Source organism: Theropithecus gelada, chromosome 20 (genome assembly GCF_003255815.1).
Source record: "Theropithecus gelada isolate Dixy chromosome 20, Tgel_1.0, whole genome shotgun sequence".
Lineage (NCBI taxonomy): Eukaryota > Metazoa > Chordata > Mammalia > Primates > Cercopithecidae > Theropithecus > Theropithecus gelada.
The window spans coordinates 25,308,573-25,320,340 of record NC_037688.1 but is presented as its reverse complement, the minus strand read 5'-3'; the positions used below and the strand labels follow the sequence as shown (position 1 = coordinate 25,320,340).

The window sequence follows — 11,768 nt, the reverse complement described above, 5'->3', positions numbered from 1 at the left end:
CCCGCCGGGCCCCACCCCTCTGCGCTCCCGCGGCTCCCGCACCCCTGGAGACGCCCAGGGCTCGCTCCGCCCTCTCGGGTAAGGGGGCAGGCCGGTGGCCCATGCAGCCCACCAGCTTGCAGGGAGGGCAGACCCTGGGGACGTGAGGGCGGCTTTCTGGGAACCTCACGCAGACCCTAAAACGGGGAGCGCCAGGGAGCCCCGCCTGCTTGTCCCCTCCCCAGATCCCTCGGGCTCTGGAGACCTTGGGGGCCCCCTGTCTGTGGCCACCTGAAACAGGTCCTGGAGCTGCTACTGCTGGCTTAGGTTGGTTGATGGAAAGGATCCAGGACTGTTTCGGTGAAGGCCTTGGGGAGTCCAGAAGCCTCCTGACACCTTCTGGGTCCAGACGCTGCCCTTCAGCCCTGCCATTTCAGCCAGCCTCAGCCTCTCCACTGTAGAGGCAGGCCGCCCTTTCTACCACTGTCTGGCTGGTAAGTCCAGGCTCATAGCCGGGTCATGCATTCCCCACTTATTGGGTACTGGTTTCCAGGCAGTCTTGGGGTGGGGACGCTGGCAGGGTCCAGGTACAGGGCCATGTGTTGGCCAACCCAGTCCTTTCCAAAGCCGGGGCTGGAATGCTGGCCCTCCACACAGTGGGTAAAGGTGGGGCTGAGAGTCGACCCCATGTTGGGGTCAAAGGGCCAATTCCACTTCCCCACCCCTCCCATCAATCAGACACCCTTGGCCCTTTCCAACCTGGACACCCCTGAGGCTTCTCCAGGCCTTGCACTCCCACAGCCCCTCATGTATGTCAGACCTACCCAGGAATGGTTTCAGGGACAGTAAGAGGTTCCTAAATATCTGTACCCCGCCGCTACCAGTGTCCTGAGGGCTGTTTCTTTGTGTGTTTTGTTTGGTTGGTTTTGTTTGGTGGTTTGTGTTTTTTTTTTTTCTGAGATGGAGTCTCGCTGTTGCCCAGGCTGTAGTGCAGTGGCTCACTGCAAGCTCCACCTCCCAGGTTCATGCCATTCTCCTGCCTCAACCTCCTGAGTAGCTGGGACTACAGGCATCCGCACCACGCCCAGCTAATTTTTTTGTATTTTTAGTAGAGACGGGGTTTCACCATGTTAGCCAGGATGGTGATCTCCTGACCTAGTGACCCGCCCGCCTGGCCTCCCAAAGTGCTGGGATTACAGGCATGAGCCACCGCGCCCGGCCTGTTTGGTCAGTTTTTTAGAGATGGGGTTTCTTCATGTTGCTCAGACTGGTCTCTAACTGGGCTCAAGCGATCCTCCCACCTCAGCCTCCCAAAGTGCTGGGATTACAGTCTTGAGCCACCTCTGCCTCGCAGTTCTCCATTCTCCAGCCCCTCCTCTTGGGCTTCCTTTGTAGTGCCCTTTTCTTTCTTTTTTGTTTTTCTTTTTAGGGGGTGGGGACGGAGTCTCCCTCTGTTGCCCAGGCTGGAGTACAGTGACGCGATTTTAGTCGACTCACTGCAACCTCCACCTTCTAATTTTTATATTTTTGCTAGAGATGGCCCGGCTAATTTTTATATTTTTGGTACAGATGGTATATTTTACCATGTTGACCAGGCTGACCAACTCCTGGCCTCAAGTGATCCACCCGCCTCAGCCTCTCAAAGTGCTGCGATTACAGGCATGAACCACTGTGCCGGTCAGTGCCCTTTTCTCTGAAGTCCTTAAACCTGGGCATGACTTCCAGGGGCTGAGTTCTTCTCTTTATTCCCTCTACCCTAAAATATCATCCAGTCTCAGGGCTCCCATCCATTCACTGCTGACCGTCCCAAGCTTCCCTCTGTGCCCAGAGCCCTCTCCTGTTCCAGAGCCCTTGGCTGCTCTCTGGTTGACTCACCAGTCCTCATGATTGTCCCCATACCTGCAAAGTGTCAGTCTACCCAGGCATCCATTTAAGCCAGAGACTGGGGTTCTTTGGAATTCTCAAAGCTGGCACCAATTGGCCCCTGCCCCTCTAAAGTCACCTCTCAGCCAGGCATCCTCTGAGTACCTTCTTTGCAGACACCCTCTGTTCCAGCTTCCTATTGACTCCCTTCATACTGCTCACCATGGCCAGGCAGCAGCGTGCACACCATGTGTGCTCATGGGCCTGAGCCTGCCTGACTGTGTTGTCTCTAAGTAGTGTAGGGGTAGGAACCACAGAAGTCCTTATCATCACGGTCCCTGGCTCACGGTGGGAGTTCAAGAAATATTTGTCGAATGAGCAAATAACTGAACGTGTAAATGCGTGAGCCCTTGGCATCCCCCTCTCCTGCCCTCACCTTCCTTCAGCAGCCCAGCCCTCTTGCTTCTTTCTCCTTAACATCTTTTGAATTAATTCCCTCCTAATACCATGCCCACCCACTCCAGTGGATAGTCCATACTTTGTGGTGGGGCCTCTGAGGCCCAGGAGATCTGGCCTCAGATGACCTCAACTCCTTATCTTGCACTTATTCTGCGGCCCCTGTGATCTGGCTTCTACTACACTCCCAGCCTGCAGCTCCTTGGATGCAGCCTCTACCCTCTGGCCTCTGCCTTTTTTTCCCAGCTTGCCTTCTGCCTGGGATGCTTCTCCCCCTCATTCACTTGGAAAACAGCTCAGATGTCCCCTCCTCCAGGGAACCTGTGTCCTCTGAGCACCCATCATTGCCTATTGTCCTTGTCCATGGCCAGGCCTGTGACCACCAGGCCAGGCACAGATGGGGCTGCAGTGATTAAATGGAACACCTGGGAGTTCACCTGGCTCTTCCCCCACATCCAAGGGGCCTCAAGGTAAGGGCAGCATCCCTCCAAGGGTCACAGGATGCTGGTGGCCTTCAAGGCCTCTCCCTAAAAATTTGGTGAGCTAAGCACAGGGAGGACACAACTTGAAACCCACTTCACAGAGAAGACACCTGAAGCTCAGGGAAGGCAAGAACTTCCCACAGAAACTGTCACATTGTTGGGAAGGGCAGACTCTGAGCTCCAACTTGGCTCCCTGGGTCGTGGTCAGTTTGGCCCTGTTTGAATCAGGCATCATTTCCTGAGCCCCGTCCTCTGCCTGGGACTCACCTGGGAGCTGTGGTGTGTGTAGAAGGGAATTAGCACTTCTAACCACTGGGAGATCACATTCTCAGAGGGGTGGACTCAGGCCTGAGAAAAATCCCTGGGACAGACAGCAGAGGGTGGTGAGAGCCGCAGTGAACCCCCAGTCCTCACACATGGCGCTGCTAGTTCCATTTTTGGAAGGAATGCAGTTCAAGTCCAAAACCCCAGAAAAACTGCGGCTTCCCCCACCCTCCAGCCCCCATGGATGACAACTCTCTATTATGCAACGCCCCCCCATCCCAGCTTTCTGTGAACAGATAGAATAGAAGCTTGCCCTGGACTGTGCCTGGGGCCACATCATTCATTCATTTGCCAGATATACAGCAAGCATTTGTGGAATGTCGGTTGTGCCTGGGCCACCCTGAGGGGACCAGAGGTGAGATCTCCCTAGTCCCTTCCCACAGGGCTCACAGTCAAAAAGAACAGGTATGTCCAAGTCTCTGCACCTCCCGAGTCCCCAGATGCTAAGAGAGTGTGTGTATGTGAGTGTGTGAGACTATGTCTGTGTGCACATGTGTGCTGGTTAGGAAGAGCTTTGTGGCCGGGCGCAGTGGCTCAAGCCTGTAATCCCAGCACTTTGGGAGGTCGAGACGGGCGGATCATGAGGTCAGGAGATCGAGACCATCCTGGCTAACACAGTGAAACTCCGTCTCTACTAAAAAATACCAAAAAAAAACTAGCCGGGCGAGGTGGCGGGTGCCTGTAGTCCCAGCTACTCGGGAGGCTGAGGCAGGAGAATGGCGTAAACCCGGGAGGCGGAGCTTGCAGTGAGCCGAGATCCAGCCACTGCACTCCAGCCTGGGTGACAGAACGGGACTCTGTCTCAAAAAAAAAAAAAAAAAAAAAAAAAGGAAGGGCTTTGCAGAGAAGGGGCCCTTAGTGTGACTAGTTGTTGGGGCTCCCTAGGCAGACAGTGGGTAGGTCCTGGGAGGAGCAGCTGAGGCTGGGGGAGCAACAGAGTTTAAGCCACAGGAGGAAGGAGCAGCCTCTTTTGCTGGACCAGAGCAAAAGCTGGAGAATTGTGTGCAGGGCCTTGGGGCAGGCTGGGGAACAAGGATTTTACCCTTGGGGTGATAGGGAGCCTGGGCTTTAGGCTGGGGGATTTTGTGGTCATATCTGCGCTTTGCAAACGTCACTCAGGCACTGTGTGTGTGTATGAGGGGAGGCAGGAGGCCTTAAGGAGGCTGGTGCCATTCCAGCCCAGTGGATGGTAGCCTGGGCCAGAGTGAGGGCAGTGGGGATGGAGAGAAGGAGACATTTAAGAGACATTCAGGAGGCAGAATGCAGAGCTTGGTGACTGAAGGGATGTGGAGTCTGGAGAAAGGGAGACATCCCAGATGAGGCAGCGACTTTGGGCCTGGGTGATGGGTGGATAGTGGGATAGTGGTGTTTTTTAATGAGGTGGGGAGGCCTAGAGGATCTGGTTAAGGGGAAGGTGATATGGTCAGTTTGGGCAGGTGGCATCTGAGGGATCTAGGGACCACCGAGGAGGAAGTGTCCAGAAGGCAGCTGGACAGGCAGGGAGAGGAGAGAGGGGTCTGAGCTGGAGACATCTTCTGAGGGGAACAGTGGTCGACTGGGTCACCAAGAGATCAAGTGAGGAAAGGCCCAAAGCACCATGGCCTGCTGGAGCACTTCAGTGCATGGTGGGGCAAAGGCAGGCTTGGAGGAGGTAGGTATGAGGCTTGCGGGTATACTTGACCCACCACCAGCCTCCACACCCCTCCAGCGCCAGCCTGGACTCTACTTTCCTTTGTGTGTGTCAAAAGACAAGAGCCAGAGATGCTGCCCCACATTCAAGTCCTGGCTTTACCGCTCTCATCAGGCTCCTGCTAGAGCCACTTCTTTCTGATGCTTTAAGTGCACCCATCCATTTAATCGTTAACATTGCAATTTGAAGAAGTGCTGCATCTCGTTAATAATCAACACAATGCAAACACAAACAACAGGAGACACTGGGTTGTTTTTTTTTTTTTTTTGCCTCTGAGATGGGCAGTGATGAACATGATGTGTGAGTGGACACTCAAGAGAGTAGGAATTGGTTTAAATGTTTAAGGGTAGGCTGGGTGTGGTAGTGGCTCATACCCGTAATCTCAGCACTTCGGGAGGTCAGGTGGGAGGATGGCTTCAGCCAGGAGTTAGAGACCAGCCTGGGCAACATAGTAAAACTCAGTCTCTACTAAAAACACAAAAATGAGCACGTCATGGTGGCACACGCGTGTAATCCCAGCTCGAGACTGAGGTGGGAGAATCGCTTCAGTCCCGGAGGTTGAGGCTATAGTGAGCCGTGATTGCGCCACTGCACTCCAGCCTGGGCAACAAAGCCAGACCCTGTCTCACAAAAAAAAAAAAAAAAAAAGTTTAAGGATAGTTTTTTCAGAATGTATCAGGATGGCAAGTGCAAACCTCCCTTTCACCAAATTTCAGCAAATTTACCCCAAAGAAATAGCTGTTCACGCAGGAAAATATCTGTGCCAAAAGATGTTGACTACCGGGTTGTTTTTTTTTTTTTTTTTTTTTGACAGAGCCTAGCTTTGTCTCTCTGTCGCCAAGCTGGAGTGCAGTGGTGCAATCTCGGCTCACTGCAACCTCTGCCTCCCGGGTTCAAGCGATTCTCAAACCTCAGCCTCCCGAGTAGCTGGGATTACAGGCGCATGCCACCATGCCCAGCTAATTTTTGTATTTTTAGTAGAGATGGGGTTTCACCATGTTGGCCAGGCTGGTCTTGAATTCCTGACCTCAGGTGATCTGCCTGCCTCGGCCTCCCAAAGTACTGGCTTGTTTAATCGGGGATAGAGGGATGACATAGTCCCTCAGTGCGAGATGGAGGGCTAAAGGAGGTGCACAGTGGCCTGAGATGCTCCATAGCCACTGCAAATGGATGTCAGGCATGGATTGAGCATGTGCTGTGTGCCTGGCATCATTCTGGATGCTGGGGACACAGTGACAGACCAGTTCGGCAAGGTCCCCGCTCTCAAGGAGTTTGCACTCTGCCAAAGGAGACTGACAACAAATGAGTTAACATATAAACAAGATGATTTCAGAGAGAGGGAGAGAGGAGAGCTGTGAAGAAGCCAAACCAGGTGATGTGGTTTGGCGTGGTGGGTCTGAGGGGCTGCTTTAGTCAGGTTGGTCAGGGAAGGCCTCTTTGAGGCAGTGACATTGGAGCTGAGACCTGAATGACAGGAAAGAAATAGTCACTGAACAACACAGAGGAATAGTGTCCTGGGCAGAGGGAACAGCAAACGTGGGGTGTGGGGGGAGGGTAGGAGGTGAGAATGAGCCAACGGTGGTTGAGTCATGTGGGCTAGAGGAGAGGTCAGGAGGTGAGGTCTGAGAGGAGAGTGGGGTGAGGGCAGGGTAGGGAGTGAGGGATGTGGGAGGGACTGAACATGGAAAGGTGTTCAATATAATAAGCATGGTGGATGCTGGGCGCGGTGGCTCATGCCTGTAATCCTAACACTTTGGGAGGCTGAGGCGGGCAAATCACGAGGTCAAGAGATTGAGACCATCCTGGCCAACATGGTGAAACCCTGTCTCTACTAAAAATACAAAAATTGGCCAGGCACGGTGGCTCACGCCTATGATCCCAGCACTTTGGGAGGCTGAAGCAGACAGATCACCTGAGGTCAGGAGTTCAAGACCAGCCTGGCCAACATGGGGAAACGCTGTCTCTACTAAAAATACAAAATAAGCCAGGCATGGTGATGTGTGCCTGTAATCCCAGCTACCCAGGAGGCTGAGGCAGGAGAATTGCTCGAACCTGGGAGGCAGAGGTTGCAGTGAGCCAAGATCGCGCCACTGCACCCCAGCCTGGGGGACAGAGCAAGACTCTGTCTCAAAAAAAAAAAAAAAAAATTATCTGGGTGTGGTGTCACGCACCTGTAGTCTCAGCTACTTGGGAGACTGAGGCAGGAAAATAGCTTGAATCCGGGAGGCAGAGGTTGCAGTGAGCTGAGATCGCACCACTGCACTTCAGTCTGGCGACAGAGCGAGACTCTGTCTCAAACAGCAACAACAACAACAACAGCAAACATGGTGGAGTGGAGAAAGTTCCAGAAGAGCCTGCATAGCAGGAATCTCCTCAGGTGAGAACTACATCCATGGGTCCTGAGGGCCACAATGCCCATCATCTCCAGGTGTTGTACTTTCACTTGGTTTATTTGATTCTTTGTATTTATTCATACCAATAATGGTTTGCAATGAACATGGCATCGTTTTCAAAAGCAACATGGCCATTACTTATTGGGGCATCTCCAGGCTGGCCTCTGCACTGAGGAGGTGTAAATTTCTAGGCTTGGCAATCTCTTCCCTGGGGACACCGTCTGAGGCTGGCTGGTGTCGCTGTCATTGTCCCCACTAGTCCAGCCTCAGACTCCAGGAGGAGCTGTGAGCTGGGCGGTGCTCTGCTGGTTTGAGCAAGGGGTGGGGCGACTGACTGTGTGTCTCGCGGTCTGGGCTGGGCGTCCTTCCTTCCTTCCTGACTCCTTTCTCCTAAGGGACAAGTGGGAGGGACGTCTTTGTCTCTCCCAGCTCAAGGGATGAACTGCTCCCCTGGGACCCTGTCAGCCCAGGCCCCCTGACAAAGGCTGCAGTGTGTGGTGCATAGTTTATTTCTGTGAGTTGCTAATGCTAGGTGAACTGCTCTGACAGAGACTTGCAGGGTGTTGCGGTAGGAGAGACCCGGCCACCGGGCATCTGGAAATCCCCCGATCCCATCAGATGACGACCTGGGGCTGAGAATCCCCAAGCGGAGCCCGGCTCTGCTCCCAAGAAGTAGAGTTTTTCTTTGGCGTCACCGTATGGGAAGTGTCTACACTGCAGTGTCGGACTTGGCAAAATACCGCCAGCTCAAGGAGGTGCCCCTGGCGGCCAGTCCTGGGTTCAAGAACCAACAGTCACTGTGCAGTGCACAACCTGTTTGGTTCTGTGTGACAGCTCTGCTGACACTCAGACCTGATCACGGATCTTGGGAACCCCACCGCTACCATTAAACGCCATACGCCAAAGCTTCTTCAAGAGGGAGAAATGCTCCCTGTCCCTCCACTTCTCCGTCCTCTCCTCCTTTAACCTTTCCAGGCGTGTTGGGCACAGCTGGTCCTCTCCATCTTCTGAAGCGTCCTTTGGCTTCTGTGATCCAAGAGAAGGATTTCTAGCTGCTTCTCTGGCTATCTCCCTTCATGCACCTCAGTGGGCTCCTCCAGGAGCTCAGCCCCCTTCCCTCATTTTTTTTTTTTTTTTTTTTGATACGGAGTCTCACTCTGTCGCCTAGGCTGGAGTGCACTGGCACGATCTCAGCTCACTGTAACCTCCACCTCCCAGGTTCAAGCAATTCTCGTGCCTCAGCCTCCTGAGTAGCTGAGATTACAGGCGCGCACCACCACACCTGGCTAATTTTTTCTATCTTTAGTAGAGATGGGGTTTCACCATGTTAGCCAGGATGGTCTTGATCTCCTGACCTCATGATCCGCCTGCCTTGGCCTCCCAAAGTGCTGGGATTACAGGCATGAGCCACCGCGCCCGGCCTCTTTTTTTTTTTTTTTTTTTTTTTGAGACGGAGTCTCGCTCTGTCACCCAGGCTGGAGTGCAGTGGCCGGATCTCAGCTCACTGCAAGCTCCACCTCCCGGGTTTACGCCATTCTCCTGCCTCAGCCTCCCAAGAAGCTGGGACTACAGGCGCCCGCCACCTCGCCCGGCTAAGTTTTCGTATTTTTTAGTAGAGACGGGGTTTCACCGTGTCAGCCAGGATGGTCTCGATCTCCTGACCTCGTGATCCGCCCGTCTCGGCCTCCCAAAGTGCTGGGATTACAGGCTTGAGCCACCGTGCCCGGCCTTTTTTTTTTTTTTGAGACAGAGTCTTGCTCTGTTGCCCAGGTAGAGTGCAGTGGCACAATCTCCACTCACTGCAACCTCCACCTCCCAGGTTCAAGCAATTCTCGTGCCTCAGCATCCTGAGAAGCTGGGACTACAAGTATGCATCACTACACGGCTAATTCTTTTTACATTTTTAGTAGAGGCTGGGTTTCACCATGTTGGCCAGGCTGGTCTCAAACTCCTGACCTCATGTGATCCACCCACCTCGGCCTCCCAAAGTACTGGGATTACAGGCATGAGCCACTGTGCCTGGCCTGGGCCATGCAGTTGAATGCCTTTTCCTCTTTCCTTCACCTGCCTAACTCCTGCTCACCCTTGATGTCTCAGCCAAGACACCACTTCCTTTGAGACAGCTTCCTGAACCACAGGCTGAGTCTGGAACCTCTCCTTCACTCTTATAAAGCCCTGTGCAACCCCCTTCTCTGCCCTTGTCTGCCTCCCCTTCCAAGAGGGCCACCTGCTCTGCTCAGGGTTCCATACCCCAAGACCAGGTACAGATTGAGTCACCTGACTCTGTGCCCAATTCCCAGACTCAGGGGTCCCAGATCTCAAAGGTCACTGAGTTCCAGAGGGAGCAAGGACATGCTTGAGGGTCGCCACAGTGAGTTAGTGGCCAGGCTGGTCTGGGACCCAAGACTCTTACCTTCCCCTCCAGGGCTCCCGTGCTCCCCCAGATGCCATCGTGAGCAGAGTTGGGATCCTTGAGGGCCCAAGGGGCCTCAACCAGAAGGGACTTGATGGGCTCCTGTCCTGGGTGGATGGCAACCACCAGCCCAGGCTCTTGAGAGCCCAGGATGCTGGCGAGGGCTGTCCCAGAAAGCCAAGAGGGCCAGTGTCAGCACATCTAATGAGTTGCCTCCTTCTCCAACAGGGCTGGGCTGTGGGAGTGCTGGCCAATATGCCAGGCAGGGAGGGCCTGAATTCCTGAAGGTGGTGGTGGCAGCTGTTAGGGTCTGCAGGTTAATGATCTCCAACGTCACACAGAAGAGAATGTGCTGAGGTGTGACCTCCCTCACCCTGCCTTGGCTGCATGGGGCACTGTCTCTCCAGGACTCACCCTGCCCCCCACTAGACTGAAGTCTGAAGATCAGCCCAGTCTTCCTTCAGGCCTCAACGCCCTCTCGCTTCCCCAGCCCTAGGGACTCCTGGGTCTTCCCAGAGGCTGCTCTGCGAGGTCCCTCTGGGCCTTTGCTAATGCTGTGCCCTCTGCCTGTCTCAGAGTTGAGCCTGGCCCATTTCTCAGGGAGCTCCTGAACACCGAGGAATTGCATTGCTTTGTAAATAAACAAAAAGTGCCAAACAAGCCTGCCTGTCACTTGGGAGATGGTCCCTCTCCGCCCCACCAAATTTGCTAATCAAACAAATAACCTAAAATAGAAAGAACTCATCTAGACTTTTCTTGTACCTCTGCTCCCCAAACAGCTTCTCCTTTTAGGTCTCCAGAGCAGCCCTGTTCTCTCTGGCCCAGGCCTCTGCCGGAAATTCAGCCTGACCTTAATTAATTATTATTATTTTTCATTAAAAAATTAAATATATACAGACGGGTGAGTGTGGTGGCTCATGCCTGTAATCCCAGCACTTTGGAAGGCCGAGGCTGGCGGATCACTTGAGATCAGGAGTTTGAGACCAGCTCAGGAGTTTGAGACTAGCCTGGCCAACATGGTAAAACCCCATCATCTCTACTAAAAATACAAAAATTAGTTGGGCATGGTGGTGCATACCTATAATCCCAGCTACTAGGGAAGCTGAGGCAGAAGAGTCACTTGAACCCAGGAACCCAAGCAATATATATACGTAAATGAGGTTTCACCATGTTGCCTGGGCTGATCTCGAACTCCTGAGCTCAAGCAATCCACCCACCTTGGCCTCCAAAAGTGTTGGGATTACAGCCATGAGCCACTGTGCTCAGCCTTATTATTTGAGTAAGGGTCTCACTCTTTCACCCAGGCTGGAGTGCAGTGTCATGATCATGGCTCACTGCAACTTTGAACTCCTGGGTTTAAGTGATCTTCCTGCCTCAGCTTCCTGAGTAGCTGGGACTATAGGTGTGTGCCAGCATGCTCAGCTAATTTCTCTAAAAATTTTTTTTTGTAAAGACAAGGTCTCACTATTTTGCCCAGGCTAGTCTTGAACTACTGCACTCAAGCAATGCTCCCACCTCAGCCTCTCAAAGTGTTGGGATTACAGATGTAAGCCACCATGCCCAGCCTCAGCTTGACCTTTATATCTGAACGATCCTCCCCTAGGTGTTGGAGAAGCCTTCTAGGACCCCCATCCCAAACCTTCCTCCTTCTCACTTAACACAAGTGCGATGACTTGCTCAATGGCTGTGAGCTCTGTGGGGCCGGGGATGGTGGTGCCTCATTCATCAATCCATGTGCACTCCTTCCACAGGAACTGGATGGATGCTCAATGACTGTCTGTTGGATTATGAATGGCAGGGGGCCTTGGAAACTGGGATATTGTCTTCCTCTCTGGAGCTGCCTAGTTTTTTTTGTTTTGTTTTGTTTTGTTTTTTGCATAGTAGGTGCATCTCAGTCTTCTATTAATAAATTGCCCGGAGGCACAGACTCTCTCAGGCAAGCTGTCTGGTTCCTTGCTATTTCGCTAGTCTTTCTCACTGTTTTTTCTCTCCCTGAGTTTCCACTGGAGCAAGCGACTTGACAGTTTCACACTAAAACGAAACACTTTCCCCAAGATTCCTCCTTGCTTAGTTCCTGGAATCTGCTTTTCATCTTTCTTGGCTTATAAAGCCAGTGACTCATTTACTGAGCCAGGATTCACTTCTCCACTGGGATTTCTTGTAGGAAA

General features: G+C 53.0%; 1 long non-coding RNA gene across 1 annotated transcript; it reads left to right on the top strand.

Annotated features, from left to right (window-relative positions):
• Nucleotides 1–31: 31 nt before the first annotated feature.
• LOC112614395 lies at nucleotides 32–10,492 on the top strand. Its single transcript, XR_003117074.1, has 2 exons — nucleotides 32–473; nucleotides 9,829–10,492. It is a non-coding gene; the product is annotated as an uncharacterized LOC112614395 (long non-coding RNA).
• The last annotated feature ends 1,276 nt before the right edge of the window (nucleotides 10,493–11,768 follow it).